Below are 13,340 nucleotides of genomic sequence, written 5' to 3'. Positions count from 1 at the left end.
TCATGCACAGAGTTTTACACATACGCTTTTCAGTCGCATGCCGGAGTGTCTTATGCAGCCGTTGGTCCATCCTTCTCAGCATCCGCTGTACTGCACCCTGAAATAAATATATTTACGGCTGATGCCCATGCACTATTGTCGGCTGTGAAGCAGTATAGAAATCGAAACTTCAAAAAAGCAGTTATATATACAGACTCCCTAAACGTCGTAAAAGCATTGCAGTCACTCAGTAAACACAAGAACTGCGTACTTATTGAGCTCTAATCCACCCTCTGTGGAGCGTATATATCTAACCAGCATGTCATTCTATGCTCGGTACCTGGCCATAGAGGCATCGAGGGTAATGTACTAGCTGATCAAATGGCTGCCACGGCTGCTGTCCTTTTCACAGATCTGAAGCCGAAACAGTCGGAGCCGAACTTCTGCAGATAGGTAAGTAATCTCGTTTTCTTGGGCACGTAGCCTTTTTTCTATTTGGCACTGACAAGCGTGAGATGTTAAGAACACCATTCATTTTCTTCAAGCAAACCGTATGCCCCGGAGCGAAAGCGCGCGATACTAACACTCGCTGCCGCCGTCACTTCGTTTGAAACAATAGTAGGCGAAGAGGCAGCGGCGCCCCACGTGCGTAAAATTGCATTGCTTCATTTGTTCCTGTCTAATAACGTTTCCTTAATTTGTATGAGAGCAGACAATTGGAACACAAGGATCAGCTTCTCTGAGCAGTGATAATCTTGTACAGTGGCCACGGCTCACATGAGCCGTCTAAGCGCTTGTTATCGCGTTCCGATACGTGAGAGGCGCGCTGCCTTTCAAGGTATTTAGGCAGGCACTACCAGCTTAGGAGAACCGCGACAAATAATTGTGCAGCAGGTGGGCAGCTGAGCTACGCTTGTACCACACTCGTACCGGAAGGCAGTGTTGCACTTCACGCTTGCGCATTTCGTAACTATGGCGGCCGCCGTGGCAATTTGGGGCTCGAGGTCGTGGATACGATCCCTGCAACGGCCGCATTCCAAGGGAGCGGAATGCAAAAACGCTCGTGCATTGTATGCACGTAAAAATTTCCAGGAAGGCAAAATTAATACGGAGTCTCCAACTACGACCTGCCTCATAATCAGATCGTTGGTTTCGCACGTAGGACATCATAATTATTTGTTTTAATCCGTAGTAGCTCATCGTATACCATACGGTTAGTGTGATCACATTTTGTGCCGTAGCGGTTAAGTGCGCCTCGATTTAGGTAGCGGCTAATGATCCGGCGCACCGCAAAATATATTTCGCCTATTTGGGATTTGCGGAGAACGGCTAACCGATTAGTCACAGCTTCCGCGCGGTGACTGTACACGGATACACAGCGCAAATGAACAGAGGTGTGGTGACGACGTCGGCAAAGAACACAGCCGCCGACGGGCTCGCCTTATCGCATATCACCGCCAACTACCGCAGTAAGCATATTTATCTAGCGCGGCGCGTTTCCGTTGAAGGCGTACTGTACTATTTTAATTGGCGATAACCGAAACATGCCACCGTTCTCTGCTGCCTCTTTGAGCTGGACCAATCCGATCCAATCCAATGCTTGCAGAAGCGAAAGGAGCGCCACTCGGCGCGTTGTCGCCTCGAGCACCGTTTGCGCGGTGAAGAATGACGCGTGCATGAAGCTAGCTCACTGCGCAGACGCTACCGCGCAAAACGCGCAAGGGCGTGTACGCGACGTTCTGCACACAAATCACGTGGGATGATAGGAGCCACGCCGGAGCGGCTAGCTTCAAAGAACCGCTGCATGTTCTCACTCGTACCGGCACGCTCACGCTCGCTTCGCTCTCGGCGTATCTTTAGGTCATTCCTGCTGCTGGACTTGTACCCAAAAATACGATATATGCTTGGTATCGGCTATGCACTTTCGCATGGTCTTTGGTTCTGCGAGAGAGCCGGAAATAGTTCTCCCCGCTGTGAAACATCGCTGTTCGTGTCTTAGCTAACATTTACCGTAGCAACCCATTTCTTCCTTTTCTAGACAGCACTCGTAAAGAGTCGCACATTTTTACTTGCCAGTATAGTGTGTACTTCTATTTTGTGCGTAGTTATGTTCAGTGTGTGGACGATTCTGAATCCGCGCAATCTCATTTTCTGTCCGCATTCCCTTCTCGCAGGTTACACATGCAGCAAATTCCCAGGTGCTTAAGTGTTCTACGTCAAGAGCAACTTGGCGTCGTGCAAGAGACACCCGTTGATATGTGGCTGATTCACTAGCAAGCTCGCATCTCTGTTGCCACTCTCCATCAAGTGGGATTTTTAACTATTTTTTGTGCTGCTCTGTGGTGTACTAGCTGCCGCATGGAAGCTGTGAAGGCTTACCTTCGATTTGCTCTGGCGTTTAGTAGTAAAGGATGGGCTACCTTTTGAGGGGAGGTATTTCATTTTGCTTGCGAGAATGTTCATCAGCCTAACCAAGTGATACGAGTGTACTGGAAACAGCAGCGCGAACAGAGGCGGACGACGGACGACGAAATAGGTAGCACACACGAGCGCAAGTTCAACTAAGTTTATTTTTGAAGACAGAGGTCTTAAAGACACTGGTCAACTTGACAAAGGTAAAGAGCCGTGCATGCGTGGCAGAAATAGCCACGAGCGACAAAAAAAAAATATGAAAAAAGCCATGTCATGTAGAATAAACGTACGTGAAAAACGAGAACTATCTATCAAATCTTTCGAAAAAGCGAAATATTTTTCCGGTGAGTGATAGTACCCAACGAGAAATACTCTTGAGAACTGCAATTCTTTCCCACTAAGGGCAACAGATAACTTGTTTCGTTTGTGATCAATAAATATTTCTTCTGGAACTCCTCTGGTGTTGAGGTATAGATAGAGCAGAAAGAACGCTTGTTTCATCTCAAAGACCAGAACACAACAGGACTTATGGAAGAATTATTTATTGATCACGAAGAAAAATTCATAAGCAAGATTTCTGTGACCCTTAGTGGAAAAGAGTTGCTGCAGTATTTCTCGTTAATATCACTTACAGGACAAACCTTTCAGTTTCCATGTGTTTTTTTTTTGTTTTTGATGCACATGTTTGTTCTACAGGACATGTCTTTCGGTCCTTTTTTGTTGTGCCTGGGTGTTGCTGCTGCACATCCATGGCTTTTTCTTTGTGAAGTTGGCCAATGTGTTAAAAATATTTGTCTTCACGAATAAACTTCTAGTTGAGTCAGCGTTCATGTGTGTATGGTATGGTATGGTAAAACTTTAATGAAGTCCTGCAGGTCGTGAGTCTTCCCGAAGCGGGCCGCTCCCACGTGGGAACCGGAAGGCCGAGCCTCTCGGCCGCATCGCGGGCCTGCTGGACAGCCCAGAGTTGGTCAGCCAGAAGAGGGCTGCGGAGAACCGCCTCCCATCTGGCCGAGCTGTTAGCGATGATAGAGCGCGAGCGGGCACACCGCCAGAGCATGTGGTCTAACGTGGCTATTTCTCCACAATCGTGGCAGGTAGCATTGGTGTAAATATCCGGATATATTTTATGTAAAAGCGACGGATCGGGATAGGTATTCGTTTGTAGTAGACGGAGCGTTAATGCTTGAGCTCTATAGAGGCGCGGATGAGGAACAAAGTAGGTTCTACGGCTGAGATAGTAGGGTTTAGTAATCTCGTTGTAGGTGGAGGGCGTGTCCCTGTTCTCTGGGAAGTCGGCTTCCGATGGGTCGAGGGTAGCGCGGTGGGCAAGTTCACGCGCAGCCGCGTGAGCCGACTCGTTGAGGTTGGGAAGAGCACCCTTTATCTGACCCTGGTGTGCGGGAAACCAATAAATGAAGTGGTGCGCGATTGCCTTGCCCCCAATAAGTCTGAGGGCCTGTTTGGAAATGGTGCCTTTTTCAAATGCTCTGACTGCAGATCTTGAATGACTAGATGACATCCCGTGAGATATCCAGCAGGGCTAGTGCAATAGCCATTTGTTCACCTATTTCGGAGTCCTTCGTCCGAACCGACGAAGCATTGCTGATTCCTTGCTGACCATCAACAGCGACGATGGTGAACGCCCGACGTTCCTTACAAGAAGCGGCATGCACAAAGCTGACCTGTCGCTGATCACTATGTATTTGCCTAAGGAGGTTGACCGCCCTTGCCCTCCTTCTACCGCGATTATGATCGGGGTGCATGTTCCTAGGTATTGGCGCGACCGTAATGTTCTCACGAATCGACGGAGGAACGTCAGAGAACTCCTCCGCTACTCTATCGGGGTGATATCCGAGTTCCTGCAAGATGGATCTCCCTGCCTTCGTTGTTGTGAGGCGAATTAGCTGTGCGCGCTCTTGGGCCTCTGCAATCTCTTCAAGAGTATTATGAATGCCAAGCTGCATTAAGCGCTCTGTACAAGTGTATACGGGTAACCCGAGAAGCCGCTTAGTAATGTTCCTAAGCTGTGCATTCAATTTATCTCGCTCTGCCCGTTTCCATCGATGCATGGTTGCCACGTACCTAAAGTGGCACAGAACGAAGGCATGCATTAGTCGAATGAGGTTATCCTCCTTGAGTCCGTCATGCCGATTTGATACCCTCCGAACTAAACGAACAGCACTTTCAGTTTTAGCAATTAGCTTGCGTATAGTCTTGCCATTTGTGCCCCCTGACTCAACGATCATGCCCAAGATTTTGATTGAATTGACTCTGGGTATACGGCAACCGTTTATTTTATATAGGTTAATATCTCTGTCTTCCAACGATATCCACCCCTTGGGCCTTGGACCGCGTTTCTTGGGACTATACAGCAAAAGTTCCGACTTCAAGGGGGAGCATCTGAGACCGGTGGGTTCGAGATAGGTTTCGATAGTGTATATGGCCTCCTGTAAGGCGCCCTCAACCTGACCGTCATTGCCTCCTGTGCACCATATAGTTATATCGTCAGCATACATGGTATGTTTGATGCCTTCAATCTCGAGAAGCTTTCTGCTTAGGTCAACCATGGCTATATTGAACAAACAGGGAGAAATGACTGACCCCTGTGGGGTGCCCCTCTTGCCAAGTTCCAGCAGTTGTGATTCGAGATCGGCTACCCGGAGGGTAGCCTTCCTATCCGAGAGGAACGATCTAACGTAGTTATAAAATCTCTCACCCAGATTGAGTCGAGATATCGAGGCTAGGTTATGCGAATGTAGAACGCTGTCGAACGCCTTCTCAAGATCAAGTCCCAAAACGGCCCGAGTGTCACTAGAGTCGTTGTCTATGATTTGATGCTTAATCATTTTCATGGTATCCTGTTTGGATAGGCCCGGTCTGAATCCTATCATACGATGGGGGTAAATGTCATTATTCTCCAGGAACCGGGAGAGTCGATTCAGGACCGCGTGCTCCGCTACCTTACCCACACAGGATGTAAGCGAGATGGGCCTCAAGTTGTCAACACTAGGTGTTTTGCCAGGTTTGGGAATGAGTACTGCGAGAGCAGTCTTCCAAGGTAATGGCAGGGTTCCATTCCTCCAAATTTCATTAATGTCCTCTGTGAGGTATGCGATTGATTTTTCATCCAGATTTGGCAACGCCTTGTTGGAGATGCCATCAGGTCCTGCTGCGGATCTACCATTGAGTCCATGTAGAACGCTACGAATCTCCTCAACGCCAAACTCTGCATCCAGGCAGGAATTGGCATGGCCCTGGTAATCGAGATGTACAGGTGACCGCCCTGAGCCTACTGGAAGATATTTGTTAGCAAGCGTGCGGATTAATTCGTCCTCAGAGGTCATTCGTGCGGCCTCATGTATGGTTCTACCAATGACTTGCCTCTGATTAGACTTAGTATTGGTCTCGTTAGGCAGATGCTTAAGCAAGCTCCAAGCTTTACCATTGCGCATTCGGCCGTTTAGAGAGGGTTACACAATGCTCCTTAATGTGTTTGTTAATCTCAGATATCTTTTTGCGTAGCCTACGATTAAGCCGTTGACACTTCCATCTGTTCAGAATGGACTGTTTGGCCTCTAACAGATGGGCTAACCTGCTATCCATTTTCTCAACAGGAAGGTCGGTGCAGACCTTAGAGGTTGCACGCCGAACGTCCTCTTGGACCTGAACCATCCATTGCTCGATGGTAGGTCGGGAATCTGGGGAGGCCTGTCCTCCCGAAGCTTGCGGAATTTATCCCAGTCCGTGTACCAGAATTCGCACTGTTTTTTACCCACGGTAGGAAGCTGGGTCTCACAAATATAGTGGTCACTAGCAAGGTTCTCCGCCAAGTTATTCCATTTGGCTTCAGTGACGTTCTTGACGAAGATGAGATCAGGTGTAGAGTCTCTACACGTGGATGTCCCGATTCGTGTTGGAAAGTTAGGGTCAGTGATCAGCGTCAGGTCCAGATCGATGGCATTCTGCCAGAGGTGCTTACCCTTATTGGTACCATATTTACAACCCCAGGCATGAAGCGAGGCATTAAAGTCTCCTGCGAGAATAAGAGGGCTTGAGCCTGCCAGGTCTACAGCCTTGCGGAACAGAGTCTTAAAGCGTTGCCTTTTTTCATTGGGACTACTATATATGCTAAGAACGTATATGCTGCCTCGGTTGACCCGACCAGGTATGATCTCTACCATACCATGTGTGTTCCCACCTTAATTCATCCTTCTCGTCTCTGTTTGGGTGGTTGTCAAATATAAATGTGCACCGAATTGGCGAAGTGTCCATAGAATTGATACATGAAGTATTTGCGCAGTTTATTTCAGGAAGAACGCTATAGGGTCGTATTTTCTCTGTTTTTAACACTGATGTACATTTTTCTAGTTCAACTTCAAGGAGTCCCCTGAGGAAGCCAATAAGAGTGATGGTAACTTCATTTGTGTAAGATTTATGAATTTCATCCATTCAAGGCATACATGTCACATGCCTGTAGGTATGCAAGTATTCGTACTTTTTAAACATACTAAGCTCTAGTTTTCGGTTCTCATGATGCTGCTTTGTTCTGTGCTGCATTCTCCAGGCGCAGGGACCTTCTTTTATGCCGTCAGTGCATGTGTTCTTTTTGTATATATTGGAGAAAAAATTGTCTTGAGCTTAAATATGCATGTATATCACTTGTAATTTTTTTTCAACACGGGTGCTGTATCTCCCTCTGTCTTTCTTACTGCTTTGTCCCAATTTTTATGCAACCTTTATGTATATTTTAAAATAAACTTTTGGTAGCATTTTAATAACATTTTACCTGCGCAATTGAGGTCATTGGTTTTTCGTATGCGCATTTATTTGCGTTTTTCACTGTCTCACCAATCTGGCTGTCCAATCATTGAAACCTTTTCCCATCCTTTATGAATATTTCTGGGGCACTTGATACTGCAAGTGCAGGTGACCATCTATTTGGCTCTTTGGAATTGTGTTAGCCGTGTGTTACTACCAATTTTCCCTGCTAAATAATTATTTTTTCTCTTATCGTTCAAGGAATTAGCCTTGCCTTATCTCTTTATTGAATGAGGTACCACTTAGTTGGTGGGTATAGTGAAAAAGGCCCCGAAAAGTGCTCTAATTAGCTTTGTGCAAGTCCAGAAAAATTAACTGAAAATGAGCTCACTAAATCGAGGAAATACCACCAACAAACTCTTCTGTACCTCAATTAAACATAATCAAATGGTTTACTGTTCTTGCAAACTTGGCTCGTCAGAAACATGATTCAGGTGTTCCCATGCCCGACAACTTTCTAAAAGATGTCTGATCAATTAATAGCTAAGTTGAGTGATGTTATTTTATAAAATAATTGGGCAACATGAAAATGTATACATATCGAACAAAAAGCTCAGACAAGTCTATTTTGGTACTTCATTAAATTTTAATCGCGGTGAAAGACGTACCAAAGCATGTATATATTTACCTGAAGTCATTTGTTTAAAGTCTGTTATTTTGCCTTCTCACAGTCGGCCGTAACTGTTCCTGTGATGGGTTAGTGTGCGAAACATTTTAATGTAATATATTCAGGTGTCTTGTGTGTATTCACATGCAAACAGCTTCAAGTGTTCATGTGTTCAAATCTGGTTGTTAAAAGGGTATTGGCGGCGAGGAGTTACGGAGTCGCCATCTATCGGAAGCGCCTCGCTGGCGTAGTATGAGGGATCACGTGGCGCGCTCCTCATAGGTTTTGCTGTCAGCGCTCACTGAAAACACCACACGCGGGCTCTCCCGGACATTTCTGTAAGTACTTTCGAAATGAGAGAAGTTTTTTAGTGTCTAAATAATAATCTTGGGCAAACTGAAAGCACACAATCGTTTACAGACGCTATCTCCTTACCGAATACGTACAGTGAACGCCACTGCGCGCGGTCGCCGCGATGGAGTCTCCCGAACCGGCTTCTTGCGCGAAAGGTAGGTAAACGCTGAGAGCAAACTATGTGAAATATGTTCTTATAGTGTTTGTATAACTAAATCGAGGGTAATAGAAAGAAGCCTCAATGCAGCGATCGCGCAGATTCGCAGCGACCGAGTGCGCGTCTGCATGTTTGTCCGCGCACTGTTTCGATTTCTCCGCGCGCGCGTTATCGCACCGTGCCATGAGCTTTAGGCCGCAGAATATGAGCATTTGACAGTATACAAGCAACCATTGTTCCGTGGGTGCTATCAGAGCTGTTCAAAAATAATTTCATTGTAGAGACTTCGACGCCTACGGGGACTGTGATGTGCCGTCGCGACGATTCAATCTTTTTTTTTCTTCTAAATTCTTTGACCTTTCAATATTATTTCTCGAGTTGAGTCGCACTGTATGTTTATGGGTGTTCTCAGCATGCAATTTCCCGCTGCTCCTTTTTTGCAATCCAGTGCATTAATTCATAACACAAACATGACCATATGTCATGCTTTTTTTAAATGTGCTTCTTACCGCTGCCTTTCCACTCCACTGAACTTGCCAGTATCTATAGCATCGACAAGTTCATAGACCTAACCATCATGACATTAGTCGGGCAGCGGACTCGGGCGAGCGTCTCAGTACGCGTTCTCAGAACATCGCAGACGTGGCGCCGTAGTAGAAATCTTCCTCGCGTCTGTGCTTGCTGCATACCCGAGTTGTAGCCGATGACTCTTTGCCGGTTTTATGTTTCGCGAGCCAAGCTTCACGCAGCTTCTTGTCCTGCGGCTACGTGTGACTAAGGCTGACACCGGCCTCCGTTATGTGCGTCCGACCCTGCGGCACCGAGCAGTAGCCTACCATGTTGCGCGCCTTCAAAGGCAGCCACTACCTATTGTAGTGTTTTCAAGTGTTGTAAAGGAGACACTCGAAGCGGGAAAATTTCGCAACTAAATGAGGACCGCAGCGTACCAGGGAATTTAAACTCGTTTCCAGCTCGCTTCGGTGCTCCCGAAGCAGCCGACGCGGCCGCTATGTCCACGTGATCCCTCCTAGCACGTCACGCCGACGTTAGCGCCAGCTTTTCCAGTGGTGGAGCTCGAGGCCAATGCTTAAGCTCTGCGTTTTGAGTCGCTTTGCCTTCTAGTCATAAACTTAAGTCGCAAGTGAAGACCACAATGATCGTTTTGATTGAATTCATATGTATAGATTTTTTCTGATGTATTTACACTGTTAAAAGTGCTGTAGGTACTAGCCTATGTCTCCAGGTTCGATGTAGTGGTGCCTTATGTACTGTATAATGTTTCATGGGCACGCATCATTAGTGTAAATAGACGTACTTCAAATTGATCAGTCTCTCGTTTGCTTTTGTTTGTGTTTGTGAAAGTTATGAGCAGGCACCGGGGCATGCAAGTGTGAATAGCAAAGCAATTTCAATATATGAATAAAAATCCACTAGCCCAACGAAATGTCAATCATATTTCAATGGCGACTTCTGAAATCTCAATGCCGTCTCAACTGGGCCACATTGTATTTTTCAGTGCTGTGACAACAATAACTCAACAACAGGTCAACAGAACTACCACAACGTCAGTTCAATGCAGCATCAATGGTAACCCAACAACCATTCAACAAAATGAACACAACGAGCCATCTAAGCGCACTGGAATTTCAATGGTAATTTAACAATTATTGAACATTGAGACACCCAATGGTGTTTCAATTAAATTTCAGTGGCCAATATTCAAAACCACTCAACAGTCAGCCCAACAATTCTCCAACAAAATTTCCACAATTCCTCAATGAAAAACTCAAAATTGACCAATGATAATTCAATGCCTTCTCAATAATTTTTTGTACGGGTTTACTCCGTAGCATCAAACCATAAGACAAAATAAAGGAAATGAGAACCGTATCAAAAGCCCAGAATCCATCATCGCATGCACATCGCTACTAGACGCTGTTAGGATAAGTTATTTCCAGGCGACGAGTGGCTACGCTTTATTAAAAACACTGATAACGAAGCGGGACAAATATTGTGGCGAAGTTCAATGCGCAGGAATAACTTCTATTTTCTTTTTTTGGTGTTGTTGTTGACGACATCACCGCGTCACCGCGGGTAGTTTCAAAAGTTTAAGGTCAGTATGCCACGTGGTGGCACTCACGCGAACTAAACCCTTGTGTCCAGAAAAGCTGGATACGCGAGCAGGTTGAGCTAACTTAAGGGGAACTACCGTGAGCTTCGTTTCAGACTTTGGTTTATCGTCTCTTACGCCAGGTAGTAACTCGCAGTTCATACGCGGCTAGGCGGCCCAGGCGATACTGGACAGCACTAGCTCCTTGACGCTTCTCAGTTGATTGTAAGCTCAGCTTCAAGGCTGCTGAGCTCGGTCTAAAACCTGCGTGTAAAAAACTTCTCCTTTCACTAGTTCCCTGTGTTCGGGAACGACAGATACTGATGACGATCCAATCAAGTTCACCCAATTGTATCCTGGCTCCTCCCAAGGCCTTCGCCACGCCCTTTTTAATTACGGGCGAGGGAACGGATGATTTCCCCTGCTGCTAGACGTCGCGCTCTTGTATTGCACCACACACGCACACCCTTGAGTCCGTGGCGGGCCTCTATTGTTCGTTCATAAACACAGGAGAAACGAAGGCAGCCTGCCATACGGCGCTGTCGGCACACATACACTACCAGCAATTCGCGGACACAGGATTGCAGAGACACCACATATTTCGTAGTATTCGCACCCATGCTTTCTTAGTAAGCTTCTCAGTGCATGCGCGGGGCACAGAATACACAGGGATTCCTACAAAAGGCCGTCGGGGCGTCACGGTCGTGCCGACAACACATGTATTCCCACAGAAAGCTGTCGGGGCGTCACGGTCTCGCCGACGACAAAAAGACAATAATCTCTAAGCCTGCCTTCGACTTCTTTCGGCCGCTTGCCCGAGGGGCCACCAATAACCGTCTTGCTGGCCGGTCCCTATTTGCACGACCTTTTGGCACGCGTTGATCGGCGCTTCGCCGAATGGAATAATGCCGCACCGTGACAGTGAGTCAACTTAAATTTTGGGATGGGCCAAGTTGAAATTTATGGGTGGCCCGACTTAAATTTGTGGGTGCGATAACCTGAAATTTCTATGTGGGCCAACTTAAATTTAAAGGTGGGTTAACTTGTAGTTTGGGGGCGGTGTGGCCCATCTCGTGGATGGGCCAACTTCCATTCCGGGGTGAGCCTACTTGAAGTTGGGGGTGGACCTACTTAAATTTGGGAGTGGGCCAGCTTAAAATTTGGCTGTGGGCCAACTTGAGATGTTGGGGTGGCCCAACGTCAAATTGAACGCTGCTGAGCGTCCTTCGAGTTATGAACACCTAGCGTGCAAGCGAGCGCGGTGATATATATAAAAACGTTTATTGAAAAAAAAAGCGCAGAAAGTGAGTGGGTGGAGCCCCTAGTCCAGGACCCCACTGGCTTGAGCGGTCCGCCGTGCTTCGTCGACGAGCGCTAGTTGCATCTCCCGATCCTCGCTGGCGAGCCAAGTTTCCCCTGCTCCCTTCCGGAAAGTTTGACGGTTATTTTTGGTGCATTAATTTTGGGTGGCCTGTTCTGGCAATCCCATGTAATGGGGACGAGAGTTGGCCGGCCTCCGCACCAAGGACAGCGAACGCTGTACAGCGTTGGGTGAATGGCACGTTTCAAATAAAGGTTTGGAAATGTGTGCGTCTGTATTTGGCGCCAGTCATAAGAATCGCGCCTGGACTGGTCAGGGTGTGGTGCACTGTACTTTCTTCGCTCGCGACGTTGGTGCTCAAGAATGCCTCGTGTTAAGAACAGGTTTTCGTCAGAGTTGTTGGTCGCCCGGTTGATAAAAGCACGAGCTGTGCCGTCCGCTCTCTCATTGCCCTCGAGTCCTGCGTGACCCGGGTGCCAGATGATCATATGTTTCTGCGTTAGGTTGGATCCTAATAGGGGAGTGGTGCTGTGTGGTAGCCTCCTGGTGACGAAGAGTCTACATGCGACTTGGGAATCTGTAAGAGTTGTCGACGATTGTCCCAGAGCGTGCTTAGTTTTAATAGCTAGCGCGATGGCTGAAGCTTCTGCGGTATTCGCGGATGCAACTCTACCCGTGGCGCAAGTCACAAGCCCTTGATCTGCGGCCGCTCCTACTACTGCGAAGGCTTACTTGTAAGCACCACATCGAGGGACATCTGTGTATACTGTACACGGGTTTCCACCGAATTGCTGCATTATCTTTCGAGCTCGAGCACTTCTACGTCCCTGGTTGTATTTCGTACTCATGTTCTTAGGGATTGGGGCTACTATGATCCTTTCACGAGGACTTTGGGCAGAGATTCGAGTTCTTCTCCCGCATACTGTGGACAAGTAGGGTAACCCACGCGGGAAAGTAATTGTCTGCCAGAGGAGGTTAAGCTAAGCCTCTCCCGTTGAGATATGAGCGTCGCTGCCCGTAGCTCCTGGTAGTCATTGTGAATCCCGAGGGCCAGCAGGCGTTCAGTAGAGGTTCCCTGTGGTAGGCCGAGAGCCGCTTTGTACGACGTTCTGATCAACGCATCTAGGGCCTTTAGTTCTGTTTTCGTGGGGTCCTGGAAAGGGAGGCTATATGTGAGACGACTTAGCACAAAAGCCGGAACGAGCCGGATCGTCTCTGTTTCCTTGAAACCTTTTCGGTAATAAGTTACTCTACGAATCATACGGGAGATCTGTTTCATCGTAGTCCCAAGGGTTTTAATGCTGTGGTCTACTCCTTTGTTGCTTTGCAGCCACAGTCCGAGGACTCGCATTTTCTTGACCTCCCTTATCTGGCTGTCTCCTAGAAAGAGGTCGACCGGCTCGTGAGTTTGACGGCCTCGACCTCGGATCTTGATAAATTCTGATTTATCGGGAGCACAGCTCATTCCGCTGCTGCGAGCGAAGGTTTCAACAACGGTCGCTGCTTCGTGTAGGATTTGTTCTTTTTGTCCTAACGAGCCGCTGGTTGCCCATAGCGTAATATCGTCTGTTTATAACGC

This window comes from Dermacentor andersoni, chromosome 3 (genome assembly GCF_023375885.2).
Source record: "Dermacentor andersoni chromosome 3, qqDerAnde1_hic_scaffold, whole genome shotgun sequence".
Lineage (NCBI taxonomy): Eukaryota > Metazoa > Arthropoda > Arachnida > Ixodida > Ixodidae > Dermacentor > Dermacentor andersoni.
Note: the sequence above shows the minus strand (reverse complement) of the source record.